Source organism: Musca autumnalis, unplaced genomic scaffold, assembly GCF_047663935.1.
Source record: "Musca autumnalis isolate F117 unplaced genomic scaffold, ASM4766393v1 scaffold_5, whole genome shotgun sequence".
Lineage (NCBI taxonomy): Eukaryota > Metazoa > Arthropoda > Insecta > Diptera > Muscidae > Musca > Musca autumnalis.
This window is the reverse complement of record NW_027412088.1, coordinates 142,789,654-142,802,418: the sequence shown is the minus strand read 5'-3', so window position 1 is coordinate 142,802,418 and position 12,765 is coordinate 142,789,654. Positions and strand designations below refer to the sequence as shown.

The following is a 12,765-nucleotide window of genomic DNA, read 5'->3' as shown; positions in this document are numbered from 1 at the left end:
TACAATATCTCCCGATTTTCGATATTTTTAACGTTTTAGCCTCATTATCACACCGAGATGGCTGAAATTTGGTATTTAGCCTTCTTTAGGCGTATGAAACTTTCCCCCAGAAAGGGTATAGGTATAGGTCCACGCCATCATATAGCCCCCATAGAACGGTACCTTCCGAATTTCGGTATTTTGAAGGTTGTGGCCACATTAATCCACCGAAATGGCTGAAATTTGTGGTGGAGGGTATAAAAAGTTCGGCCCGACCGAACGTAACGCTTTTCTTACTTGTTCATTCATAATTTTGCGTTTTATTTTTACCGATTTTTGTCGGTAACTCAAAAAATGAGTTACAGAATTCCACTACTATAGGCCTATTCTGTAACTTTTATCGATTGAAAAGTTGTTAAAATTTCTTTGTTTTTGTAACAACTACAAAACAAACAAATGAAACTGTTGTAAAATAAACAATGTGTAAAGTCGTTAAAAAGTTACAGAATAGGAATTTTAACAACTTTTCAATCGATAAAAGTTACAGAATAGGCCCACTACCCCCCTATTCTGTAACCTTTTAACAACTTTACTCACTGTTTATTTTAAAACAATTTCATTTATTTGTTTTGTAGTTGTTACAAAAACTAAAGAAATTTCAACAACTTATAAATCGATAAAAGTTACAGATTCCTACACTGATCGGTTTATTCATTTTTGAGCTACGGTGGGCACCGCAAACTGCTTTAGTAAAAAAGTGATTCGTTGGCGGCCATTTGTCAGAAAACTGTGCAATAATTTTCCACAAAAAAATCCGAAAGTAGCTTAAGGTGTGATCTATCTGATAAAAATTTTTGTATTTCCTTATACCGCTGGAATAAAATATTATTGTGTACGTTTGTATATTCATTATAGATAATCTTGATGATGCAATTCAGTGTAATTGCGAAATATCGATAAAATAAAGATATTTAAAAAACATAGACCTCGAGCTTGATCTATTTATTTAATTTTAATTATTTAATTTTAATAATATCTTCTAAAAAATTTGGTAGATTTCTTGTAAAAAATTAATGAAAAATTTCATTTTTCGTGCTCAATAAGTGGCCATAACCCCTTAAACTAAGTTTGGCAGAAAATTTTGAAAAAGTTTTAGAGTTTTGTTGCACAATTGTCATTCTAGTATGTGCAGGCAGAGTTTTGCAACTTTTGGGCCATTATCAAAGGAAGTATTGACTTATTCCGGCAAAAATTTTACCGTTGTAAATGAAGTCTCTAGAACCTACTGAAAAAAGAATCAAAACGATGCAAGAGGAGCTCTAAAACTTCACTTTTTCTGAATTTTGTGTGGGAGATACCCGAAGGAGTGGACCGATATAGTTCATATTCTAACCTGATACATTACTGGATGAAATAATACGATGTGCAAAGTCTGTACCAATCAGAATTATATTACGGATTTGCCATTTTGGTTGGTGCCCTGAGGGTTTCATGGAGCTTTTAGCTGTTGAAAAAATAAACACGATACGAGAGGTGCTCTTAAAATTCATTTTATCCGAATTTTGTGTGGAAGGTACACTAAGGAGTGGCCCGATATAGTCCATATTCGAGTCCGATATATATCTTGAAGGAATAATACGAAAAATTTTGAACTTTTGTGGGGTCGCCAAATTCAAAATAGAAACAAGTGTACCAAATTATAATTAAATCGGTTCACATTTGGATATAACTCCCATATATATGTTCGCCCGATTTGAGGTATTTGGTGCACCAAACACAAATTCTGTTGATTTTTATTCGCTTATATTTTCGGCCGATTTCATATATTTAACGCACCAAACACAAAATTATACAGATATTTTGAAGAAATTTGAAAAATGTAATGCAAATTGGTCTAGAAAAAATTTCGTCAAATTATATTGAAATCGTGGTGGTGTATGGTATCATATAGTCGGCTCCGCCCGACTTTAATGCTTTCCTAACTGTTTTTTAATGGAGTTGTGTTCCCAGGTTCAGGAACAATTCAACACCAATTGTTTGCGTCCATAGAGACGTGGCGCTCAAATGAATGGCAATTAGTGGGCAGTTAAAGAATCATCCTTCCATTCATATCACAATTTTTTTCAGGGAGATCTGTATAATCGCAATTTCCTTCAGAGTGTGTGTATATAATTAGACTTTCTTTCAAAAAGGGTTTATAGAAGCACCCGTTCATTCAGAAAGGATATATAGAATAACCTTTTTCCTTCAGTAAGGGTCTATAGAAGCAACCTCTCTTTCCTAAAGGGTATATAGAAGCACCCTTTCTTTTAGGACGGATTTATAAAAACATCCTTTCCTTCAGAAGGGGTCAACAGAAACACGCTTTCTTTCAGGAAAGGTCTTATGAATAACCCTTTTTTTAGAAGAAATGGACTAGAAGCACCAATTCTTTCAGAAAGGGCCTATAAAAGCACTATTTTTTCAGAAAGGGCCTGTAGAAGCATAATTTCTTGCAGAAAGGGCCAATAGAAGCATAATTTCTATCAGAAAGGATATATAGAAGCACCCTTTCGTTCATAAAGGGTCTATAGAAGCACCCCTTCTTTCAGATAGGGTCTATAGAAGCACCCTTTCTTTCAGAAGCACCCCTTTTTAAACAAAGGGTCTTCTTTCAGAAAGGGTCTTTAGAGCACTTTTTCTTTCAGAAAAGGTCTATAGAAGCACCCTTTCTTTCAGGATGGGTCTATAGAAACACTGTTTCCTTCAGAATGGGTCTTCAGAAGCACTGTTTCCTTTAGAAAGGGTCTTCAGAAGCACTGTTTCCTGCAGAAAGGATCTTCAGAAGCACTGTTTGATTCAGAAAGGGTCTAAAGAAAACCCCTTTTTTTTAGAAATGATCTATAGAAACATCCTTTTCTTAAGAAATTGTCTAGAGAAGCACTTTTTCTTTTAGGAAGGGCCTTCAGAAGCACTGTTTCCTTCAGAAAGGGTCTTCGGAAGCACTGTTTACCTCAGAAAGGGTCTATAGAAAAACCCTTTTTCAGGAAGGAAGGGAGTTTAGAAGCACCTATTCTTTCAGAAAGGGTCTATAGAAGCACTGTTTCCTTTAGAAAGGGTCTTCAGAAGCACTGTTTCCTTTAGAAAGGCTCTTCAGAAGCACTGTTTGATTCAGAAAGAGTCTTCAAAAGCACTGTTTCTCTTGGAAAGGGTTTATAGAAGCATCCTTTAGAAAGGGTCTATAGAAGCACCCTGTCTTTCAGAAAGGTCTATAGAAGCACCCTTTCTTTCAGAAGGAGCCTACATAAACACCTTTCTTTCAGAAATAGTCTATAGAAGCACCCTTTTTCAGAAAAGGCCTATAAAAGCACCTTTTTTTCAGAAAAGGCCTATAAAAGCACCCTTTTCTTCAGAAATATTCTATAGAAGCACCCTCTCTTTCAGAAAGGGTCTATAGAAACACAATCTCTTTCAAAAAGGGTGTATAGGAGTACCCTTTACTTTAGAATGGGTGTATAGAAGCGCCCTTTTCTTCAGAAATGGTCTATAGAAGCAACCTTTCTCAGAAATGGTCTATAGAAGCACCCTTTTTTCAGAAATGGTCTATAGAAGCACCCTTTTCTTCAGAAGGGGTCTATAGAAGCGCCCTTTCTTTCAGAAGGGGTCTATAAAACAACCTCTCTTTCAAAAAGGTTATATAGGAGTACCCTTTACTTCAGAATGGGTGTATAAAAGCGCCCTTTTCTTCAGAAATGGTCTATAGAAGCACCCTTTCTTTCAGAAGGAGCCTACAGAAACACCGTTTTCTTCAGAAATAGTCTATAGAAGCACCCTTTTTTCAGAAAAGTTCTATAAAAGCACACTTTTCTTCAGAAACGGTCTATAGAAGCACCCTCTCTTTCAAAAAGGGTGTATAGAAGCACCTTTTACTTCAGAAAGGGTGTATAGAAGCACCCTTTACTTCATAGAGGGTCTACAGAACCTATGCCGCAGAATCAATCCCAAAAGATGGCATCGAATATACATATAAATTACCATGGAAAGCTCAAGTGAAGGAGGTCACTTCAAAACTTGGAGCCAACCGAAACGTTTGTTAACCTCTTATATTTGTGAACTCCAGCTAAAAACAAGGTATGATCTCTTATAGTATATGTATGTTTGTTTGTTTTTATTTCCTTTAAATGTATCCCAATTAGATCCAGCACATTTCACCAGCTATTTGGAATCTAGATTCCAGATCAATTCCCATGACATAGAAATTCGCATTACAACTGATAGAAAGTAGATGAGCAAAAGGCCGGCCATATTTTAACTCTCACTTTGGCTAATTAAAAAACGCTATTTTGAGTAGAATAATATTTAGCAAGTTTTTCATATTCAAACCTAGAAACTTTCCACTCACACACATTCATACGCACGCACATAGCAGTAAAAGCCAAACAAACGGTAGCTTCCGAAAGTTCGACTTTAAACTGCCACAAAATTCTCAAGCCACTGAAATTAAAACCAGATTTAGAACATTTACTGTTAACCCAGCCAGCAGCAGGCAGGTTTATGCTTGTTACAGATAACGATGTATGAATGAATGGAATGGTTGGGTAGGATGGGCTGGTTGGCTGGCTGGGGGTTTGCTTGGCATATCGGTTGTGTGTGTTTGTTTGGGATGCATGAATGAAACAGGTTTATGGTGTAACGTTTAACGGCTTTTACTGTTTTCTTTTTTCATTTGTTGTCGTTGTTGTTGTTGGTAAAATGACCTATATTTTTTTTCTTAACATCTTCTTCTTCGTCGTCTACGTTTTATATGTCAGTCGGTTGGCTGTTGTATTTTTATAGCCTGCCTTCGTTGTCTTGTTAACGTTGTCCACCACCACCACTCTTTTATGTACTTTTGCACTTTGGTCACACTCTCAGTCTGCCAAAGATGGCTGCAAAGGTAGCACTCAGTTGCTAAATTATGAAAGCAACAATTGTTGCAACATCATCGAATGCGGAAATGTTTCTATTTTTGGCACTTTGAATGTTTTTTGTGTTTTTTATACAAAAATAAAAATAAAGCTGTGTTGTTGACGCTTTTCAATAGAAAATAACATGGTCACCGCTTGTTCATTGCCCTAATATCATTTTCAATTTTCGCTATTCGATGTAACTATCACAATAACAACAACAAAAACACACGTGTCAAGATGTTGATTGAGTGATTGAAGGTTCATACGTGCATGTGAACATGCTTATGTAGTTGGATATTAATAAAAAATAAATTGCGAGGTATTTTAATGAAGGGAAGTGAGTGTTTGATATGTTGACAACGTCGTAGACCTATCCTAAACCAATAGGTTTTTGTCAAGAGCGACATACTAAAATTTCTTGGCTTTATTCATTAGTCTTATGTTCAAGGAATGTACTCCGAAAAGTCTCTAAGAGGTTGCCAACTTATAAATACATGGATGCCAAAAGGTCATAACGACTGGCGGTTTCCAAGAACGCGAAAATGGATGGACTGAACTTAACACCCATCACTGGCAGATAAAAAAACTCGGGCCGGTATGTTTTTGCAGTCGGTGAGGGTCCGCCATAGATAACAGAGTAAGAACTATGGAAGATCTGACTTAAGTTCGACCATATGAGGAAACTTGACGAAATGTAATCTTATATGCCTAGGTGTTTCTACTCAATCGTTATTTTTTTCAACTTAAGATAAATTCACTCGAATGTCACAATATATTAAAGGAATATGACATTTACTACAGTAGTTACGTTTTATACAGGCATATTTATAATAATTTAGCGCATTTTCGATATAATTATATATATGCCGTGGTGAAAATGGGCTATATATTTTGTTGAATTTCGAACCCTATTAAAAAAGCCGTTTTTTAGCACGCCCACTTTTTAAATTTACATATAAAAAACTGCTGAACTGACTTTCCTAAAAAATTCAGAGAATGTACAGGGAGGATGAAAATAGGTTATATATTTTGTGGAATTTCGGAGGGGGGGTACCCCCGACCTATTTTTTAAAACGGCTTTTTTGTCAAAACTGTCGAAAGTATCAGTGACAAAATTAATTTGCGAGGCAATGGTGGTTGAATCTCCAACCTTAAGTACTTATTTGGGGCCTAAAGACCCGACCACGTCCACTTTCAGGAATGACCCCTGGCGAAAACAGGCCGCATTTTAAAAACGCTCTTTTTTGCAAAACTTACGAACGTATCGGCTAGAAAATTCATTGGCGAGGCAACGGTGGTTGAATCTCCGACCTTAACTACTTATTTGGGGTGTAAAGACCCGACCACGCCCACTTTTTAAATATGTTATATATCCAAAACTAATTAACCGATTTTCATGAATATTTCAGAGAATGTATAGTGATGGCCAGTGGTGATAATAGGTTAAATATTTGGTTAAATTTTGGAGTGGGCGGGGGACCTCCCCTAGGCCATATCTTTTAAAAACGCTCTTTTTGCTAAACTTACGAACGTATCGGTTAGAAAATTAATTTGCGAGGCAACGGTGGTTGAATCTCCGACCTTAGGTACTTATTTGGGGCCTAAATACCCGACCACATCCACTTTCAGGGATGAAAGTATCTGTTAGAAAATTAATTTGCGAGGTGGTTGAAGCTCCGACCTTAAGTCCTTATTTGGGGTCTAAAGACCCAATCACGCCCACTTTTTTAAATATGTTATATATCCAAAACTACTTAACCGATTTTCTTGAAAATTTCAGAGAATGTATAGGGATGACCAGTGGTGAAAATAGCTTAAATATTTGGTTAAATTTCGGAGTGGGCGGGGTACCTCTCCTAGGCCCTATTTTTTAAAAACGAAATTTTTGAAAAAACTTACGAACCTGTTGGTTAGAAAATGAATTTGCGAAGCAACGGTAATTGAATCTCCGACTTTAAGTACTTATTTGGGCCTAAAGATCCGACCAAGCCCACTATTTTTTAAATATGTTATAGCTTGAGCCGATACTCCTTAAAATCTCAGAGAATGTACAGGGATTATCCCTGGTGAAAATAGGCTGCATATTTTGTTGAATTTTGGAGGGGCTAGGCCATATTTTTTAAAATCGCTATTTTTGCAAAACTTACGAAAGTATCGGTTAGAAAATTAATTTGCGAAACAACGGTGGTTGAATCCTTAAGTACTTATTTGGGGCCTAAAGGGGATGACCCCTGATGAAAATAGGCTATATATTTTGTAGAATTTCGGAGGGGACGGGTCCCTCACCATTTTTTAAAAACGCTATTTTGTAAAAATTGCGAACTTATCGGTTTGAAAATGAAATTGCAATGGTGTTGTGTCCCCCACCGTGGGACCTTATTTGGGACCTATCTCTAAAACTTCTGAACCGATTTTCATGTCATTTTCAGATGATGTACAGGGATGTCCCTGGTGAAAATAAGATATATATTTTGTTGAATTTCGATGGAGTGGGGTTTGAAGATTAATTCGATAGACAATGGTGATTGTGTCCCAACTCTAGGAAGTTATTTGTGGCCTTTAGACGCGACCACGCCCACTTTTTTAAATATGTTATATCTCTGAAACTACTGAACCGATTTCCATATCATTTGCAGATGATGGCCCTTGGTGGAAATGGGCTATATATTTTGTTGAATTTCGGAGGAGTGGGTTATCCCCTGTGCCCTATTTTTTAAATGCGCTATATATGTAAAACTTACGAACGTGTCCGTTTCCCCCACCCTGGATACATATTTTAGCCATAGACCCGACCACTCCCATTTTCTTAAATATGTTACAAATCAATGGGAATACCAGATGTTATGCATAACGAAGCTTTGCTCTTATTGGAAATCAAGTGTTTAGATTAGAAGGCAACCTATCGATAGCTGTAGCTTCATCAGGTATACAAGATATATATTATATATAAGGTGGAAGGACGACGCAGTCGGTCACTGGACATTCATTGGTACGTAGGGCACATATGCAATATTAAATAGAAGTTATCATCTGGAACGAATATATTTAGATCGATCCTTAAAGGGTTTAAGAAGCAATTCACGTTTAGATTTCCGAGAAAAACACTTCCAGTTATAATATTCCAGCAGATGAAATAAATGCATGTCTCAAGTCAACAGTTCTTTGGCGGTATGTTAAAATTGCATATCGACATCAACATATCTTTGTAGTCACTTGCAGATTCCGACTAATGTAATGTAAATGTAACTTAAAACTGTTTCATGACAAGCAACGCGGACCTTGTCGGCTAGAATATGTATGTAGATTTTACCTTGTATAAGTTTCAATATTTGTATATGTACATACCTGAAAATAGGGAGAAAGAAATTTTGTTAGATCATCTGTTTATAAACATGTATCTAAATTACAATAATAAAATGTTTAAAACTGAACAATAGAGAAAGTCCCTGCACGACATTTATACGGAGAAAAAAAAACAGAGTTATATTTCAAATGCAATATTCCTACAGCGCATTTACATTTGTCAAAATATCAAAATTTAGCAGAAATCTCAAAATCTACGGATCACCCAGACAGATGCAAACATACTGTTAGATTCTACAGGTCTAAATTTGTCTAGTAACGTTTTTATAGCAAAAAATTGCAAAGTAGTGGTAAATAATCGTCCTATCTGGACTACAACTAAAGTTTAAGGATATTTTTCGGATCGTTTTGAAGTCCTTGTAGCTGGTTTTGTTACCAAACGAGTAAAAACAAGTGACTATAGCTTAAATAACATTTGAATTCGGTCTAGTAGTTGCAGAGGAATTCAAGGTCAAAATTAAAATTTTCAGTTTTTCTTTCATATTTTGCATAAGATATGAGTGTTTTTGATTTTTTCATATGTTCTAACTATTCAAAAAAGTTCAAACACCAATAAACAAACCTCAAAAATACAAACATTTATTTGACGATTTTGGCTTTTTTTTTGGCGATGATCATTTTTAGAATTAATTTTTTAATTAATTTGTCGTTGGAATCGAGCTTGATGATCAATAATGCAAGTGAAAAAGGAAAGCCGACGACTCGAACCCACACACCCACCACTATGTGACATGACATGTTTCGCCTTTGTTAAAAAAAATTATTTTTTTTATTTATGTTCATAGACGAGAAAAATAAAAAAAAAAAACAAAAAAAACGCCGGAGCGCTTTTTAAATAAATCGCGATTCAAGTTGGCATTTTTAGGTTTTTTTTTAAGTTTTCACGATTTTGCTTGGAAACCACAAGTCCTATCGAAATGGGACAAAAAAAGTTCTATAGCCATGAAAATTCTCTACAAGATTGACCTTCATGTTATTTTCGTAGCTTTTTTCGTTTTTGAGATATAGAAGTTCAAATTGGGAAAATACACTGACTGTATCGTCTCCTTATAAAACAATGTCATGGCTGCCATTTCCCAACTTAAACTTATATATCTCAAAAATGGTTCAGCATAGGAAGAAAAAACGAAAGTAAAACTTGTATAGAATTTTGACAGCTACAACATTTTTTTTTAGTTCAATTCCTGTTTTCTTTAGGACATGCGATTTTCAAGCAAAATCCTGAAAACCTGATTAAAAAATCTGAATGGATGATCTGAACTGCTATATCTCAAAAACGGTAAAACCTACGAAAACACCATAAAGGTCAATCTTGTAGAGAATTAAAGCAAACTGCAAATCCTCACATAACAATACCAGAACTCAGATTGAGCTATTGTGACATACGAAAGACACTCTTTTCGTTTCGATGTGCGAACTTCTATTCGGACCATTTCCTTGTAAGAGTCAAGGAGGTGGGAACTACCATGTTTTTGTGGCGCCGAAATCGATCAGCATCTTTCCATTGTCGGATGTTACCTTGTTATCAGACCGACGCACAAAATGACTCGCTATAATTTTTGTGTCTGTCTGATTTTTTCTGACATTTTCTATCAAAGGCGATAAGAATAATATCAAACGTATAGACTTTAGATGCAGATTCTCAGATCATGGACCCTAAAATTAGGGGCTACTATCTTCTTTTCTTTCGTTTACTAATCCAGCACCTAAACCCATGACTTTTTAATGGGAAACGCCTGTGGCAATCGCAAGGATTATATATATTTATGTCCACAAACAGTCCAGAAGGGAGACTACTCTCATATCCATGAGTGCACCCCGATTCATATTAGTTCAATGATATGGGACCTACTGTTTATCGCTGAGAAGTTGTACATGCCCGTTTCTCAGGAAATGTCGGCAACAGTCAGTGGCACCCAAGGACTGCTCTTGACACAATTTTCCAAACTACTCTCCTTTAAACTGCACATTAGCAACAATTTTGAACTTTTGTGGATGAGACATTCGAAAGAATGGCCCGATATTGTCAATCTTCGGATTTGATTGAAGTTTACGAGAAATGTATCTTTTTGTGATTTTAGTCATTTTTATTGGTCACCGTTAGATTTTTCAAAGCTTTCGAAATTCATGGATTTGCCCACGAAAATGATTATATCGTTGTATCCGAGTCACTAGGACTACCTTCGGCAGGGTGGTGCCCATAGGTGTTTTCAGAACTGGATGTAACTTTAAAAGAGATTTCACCATGTGCAAAATTTCAGCCAAATCTGATAAGTTATCGTGCTCATCAGTAATTTTGGTTGATGTCGCCATGGAGTTTGAGAAATTTTGGGGCATTATTTCATGAGGAATGGACTTGACCTTGCACCGTCGTAATCGCGAATACAATCTGTTGAAAAATATTTCAAAACTACTCGAGACGGCACTTTTATGAAAAATATTGAAATTTTTTGGGGAAGTTATCCGAAGTGGTTGCCCAATATAGTCCAAATTCAAACCTCATCTAGGTCTGGAAAAAATTATACGATTTGCAACGTTTTGAATTCCGGAGTTATCATGCTCACCATATCAGCCCATAAATTTTAACTATTGTGGGGAAGGTACCTGAAGAAGTGGACTGATATCCTATAAGAAGTGGTGATATCCTAGAATATCCTAAAATATCAATCACTTCCTTTTAAACAAAGTTTAATACAAATGAGACATCGGTATTTTCTAGCCATTAATAATCCGAAATACCAAATTACAGCCTCATCAGTAGAAAAATATTTTAAACGACTTCTCAGCGGGCGGTATCGTTTACCTTTCCATATGAGAATCCGCTATCAAAAACTAAACTAAATTTCGGCCATTTCGGTTAGATAATTTGCCTAAAACCTTCACAGTATGGAAATTACGAAGGCAGGTTCAACCGAGAGCTATATCAAACCGGGTATACCGACAATATTCTACTGGAAAATTAAAAGAGGGAGTGCTTACTAATAAATTTATTTTATTTATTCTTCGATACGAAAAAAACTGAATAACAAGTAAGAACGGCATTAAGTTCGCCCAGGCCGAACTTGCTATACCCTCCAGCACGAGTTGTATTGAAGTAAAATGGAACAATTAGTTTCCTTTCGTTTACGAAGAAAACTAAATACCAAACTTCAGCAAGTTCGGTAAAACAATGTGGCTAACCTTCAACATACCGAAATTAGAGAGGTGCCGTTCCATGGGGACTATATCAAAACACCGAACTATACCTACAAATTTCTGATGGAAAGTTTTTAGACTCAAAGAAGACTAAATACGAATTTCCGATATTTTGGTAATCCCGATATTTTGATAAAACCCCATAAAGGCTAAATAACAAAATTGAGTCTTTCGGTTGGATATTGACTTCACAAACTTCAAAATAACAAAAATCGGGAGGTACCGTTCTATGGGCGCTATATCGAAACATGGACCAATGCCGGCGAATTTCAGTCAGTAAGGCTTTTACCTCCAAAAAAGACTAAATACCAAATTTCAGCCATTTCGGTGGGTTGCTGTGGCCACAACCTTCAAAATACCGAAAATCGGATGGTACCGTTCTATAGGGGCTATATGAAGGCGTGAACCTATACCAACAAATTTCATATGTGACGTTTAATACCCCAAACGAAGACCAAATACAAAATTTCAGCCATTTCAGTGGATTATTGTGGCCACAACCTTCAAAATACCGAAAATCGGAAGGTACCGTTCTATGGGGTCTATACTAAGGCGTGGACCTATACCGATAAATTTCTGGGGGAAAGTTTTATACCCCCTACGAAGACTAAATACCAAATTGTAGCGATTTCTGAAGAATATTGAGGCCACAACCTTCAAAACACCGAAAATTGGGAGGTACGTGGGGCTATATAAGGCGTGGACCTATACCGACAAATTTCATATGGAACGATTAAAACCCCAAATGAAGACCAAATGCCAAATTTCAGCCATTTCAGTGGATTATTGTGGCCACAACCTTCAAAATACCGAAAATCGGGAGGTACCGTTCTATGGGGTCTATACTAAGGCGTGGACCTATACCGATAAATTTCTGGGGGAAAGTTTTATACCCCCAAACGATTTCTGAAGAATATTGAGGCCACAACCTACAAAATAACGAAAATCGGGAGGTACCGTTCTATAGAGGCAATATGAAGGCGTGGACCTATCCCGACAAATTTCTGGGTGAAAGTTTTTAACCCCCACGAAGACTAAGTACCAGATTTCAGCAATTTCGGTGTGATAATGAGGCTAACAGCTTCAAATTACCAAAAATCGGGTGGTACCGTTCTATGGGGGCTATATCAAACCGTGGACCGATATAGCCCATTTCAAATACCAAACATCCTAGGTGTAATAGAAACTTCTATATAAAATTACAAAGCTCTATCTTAAAAATTGCAAGGTGTATCTCGATTTCAATAGACTGACGGACGGACCTGGTTATATCGGCTTAGAATTTTACCCTGATCAAGAA

At 36.4% G+C, this 12,765-nt stretch overlaps 1 protein-coding gene across 6 annotated transcripts in view; it reads right to left on the bottom strand.

The window, feature by feature from the left end:
• LOC141387347 (putative fatty acyl-CoA reductase CG5065) overlaps positions 1 to 12,765 on the bottom strand; it is a 197,436-nt gene that overhangs the window by 67,865 nt on the left and 116,806 nt on the right. Inside the window, exon 2 of one of the 6 annotated variants that reach the window (XM_073956915.1) lies at positions 8,218 to 8,252. The exons of the other annotated variants lie outside the window; for them this stretch is intronic. The gene's annotated coding sequence lies outside the window, so the exon portion shown is untranslated. The remainder of the gene's footprint in view (positions 1 to 8,217; positions 8,253 to 12,765) is intronic. 6 annotated transcript variants of the gene reach the window in all.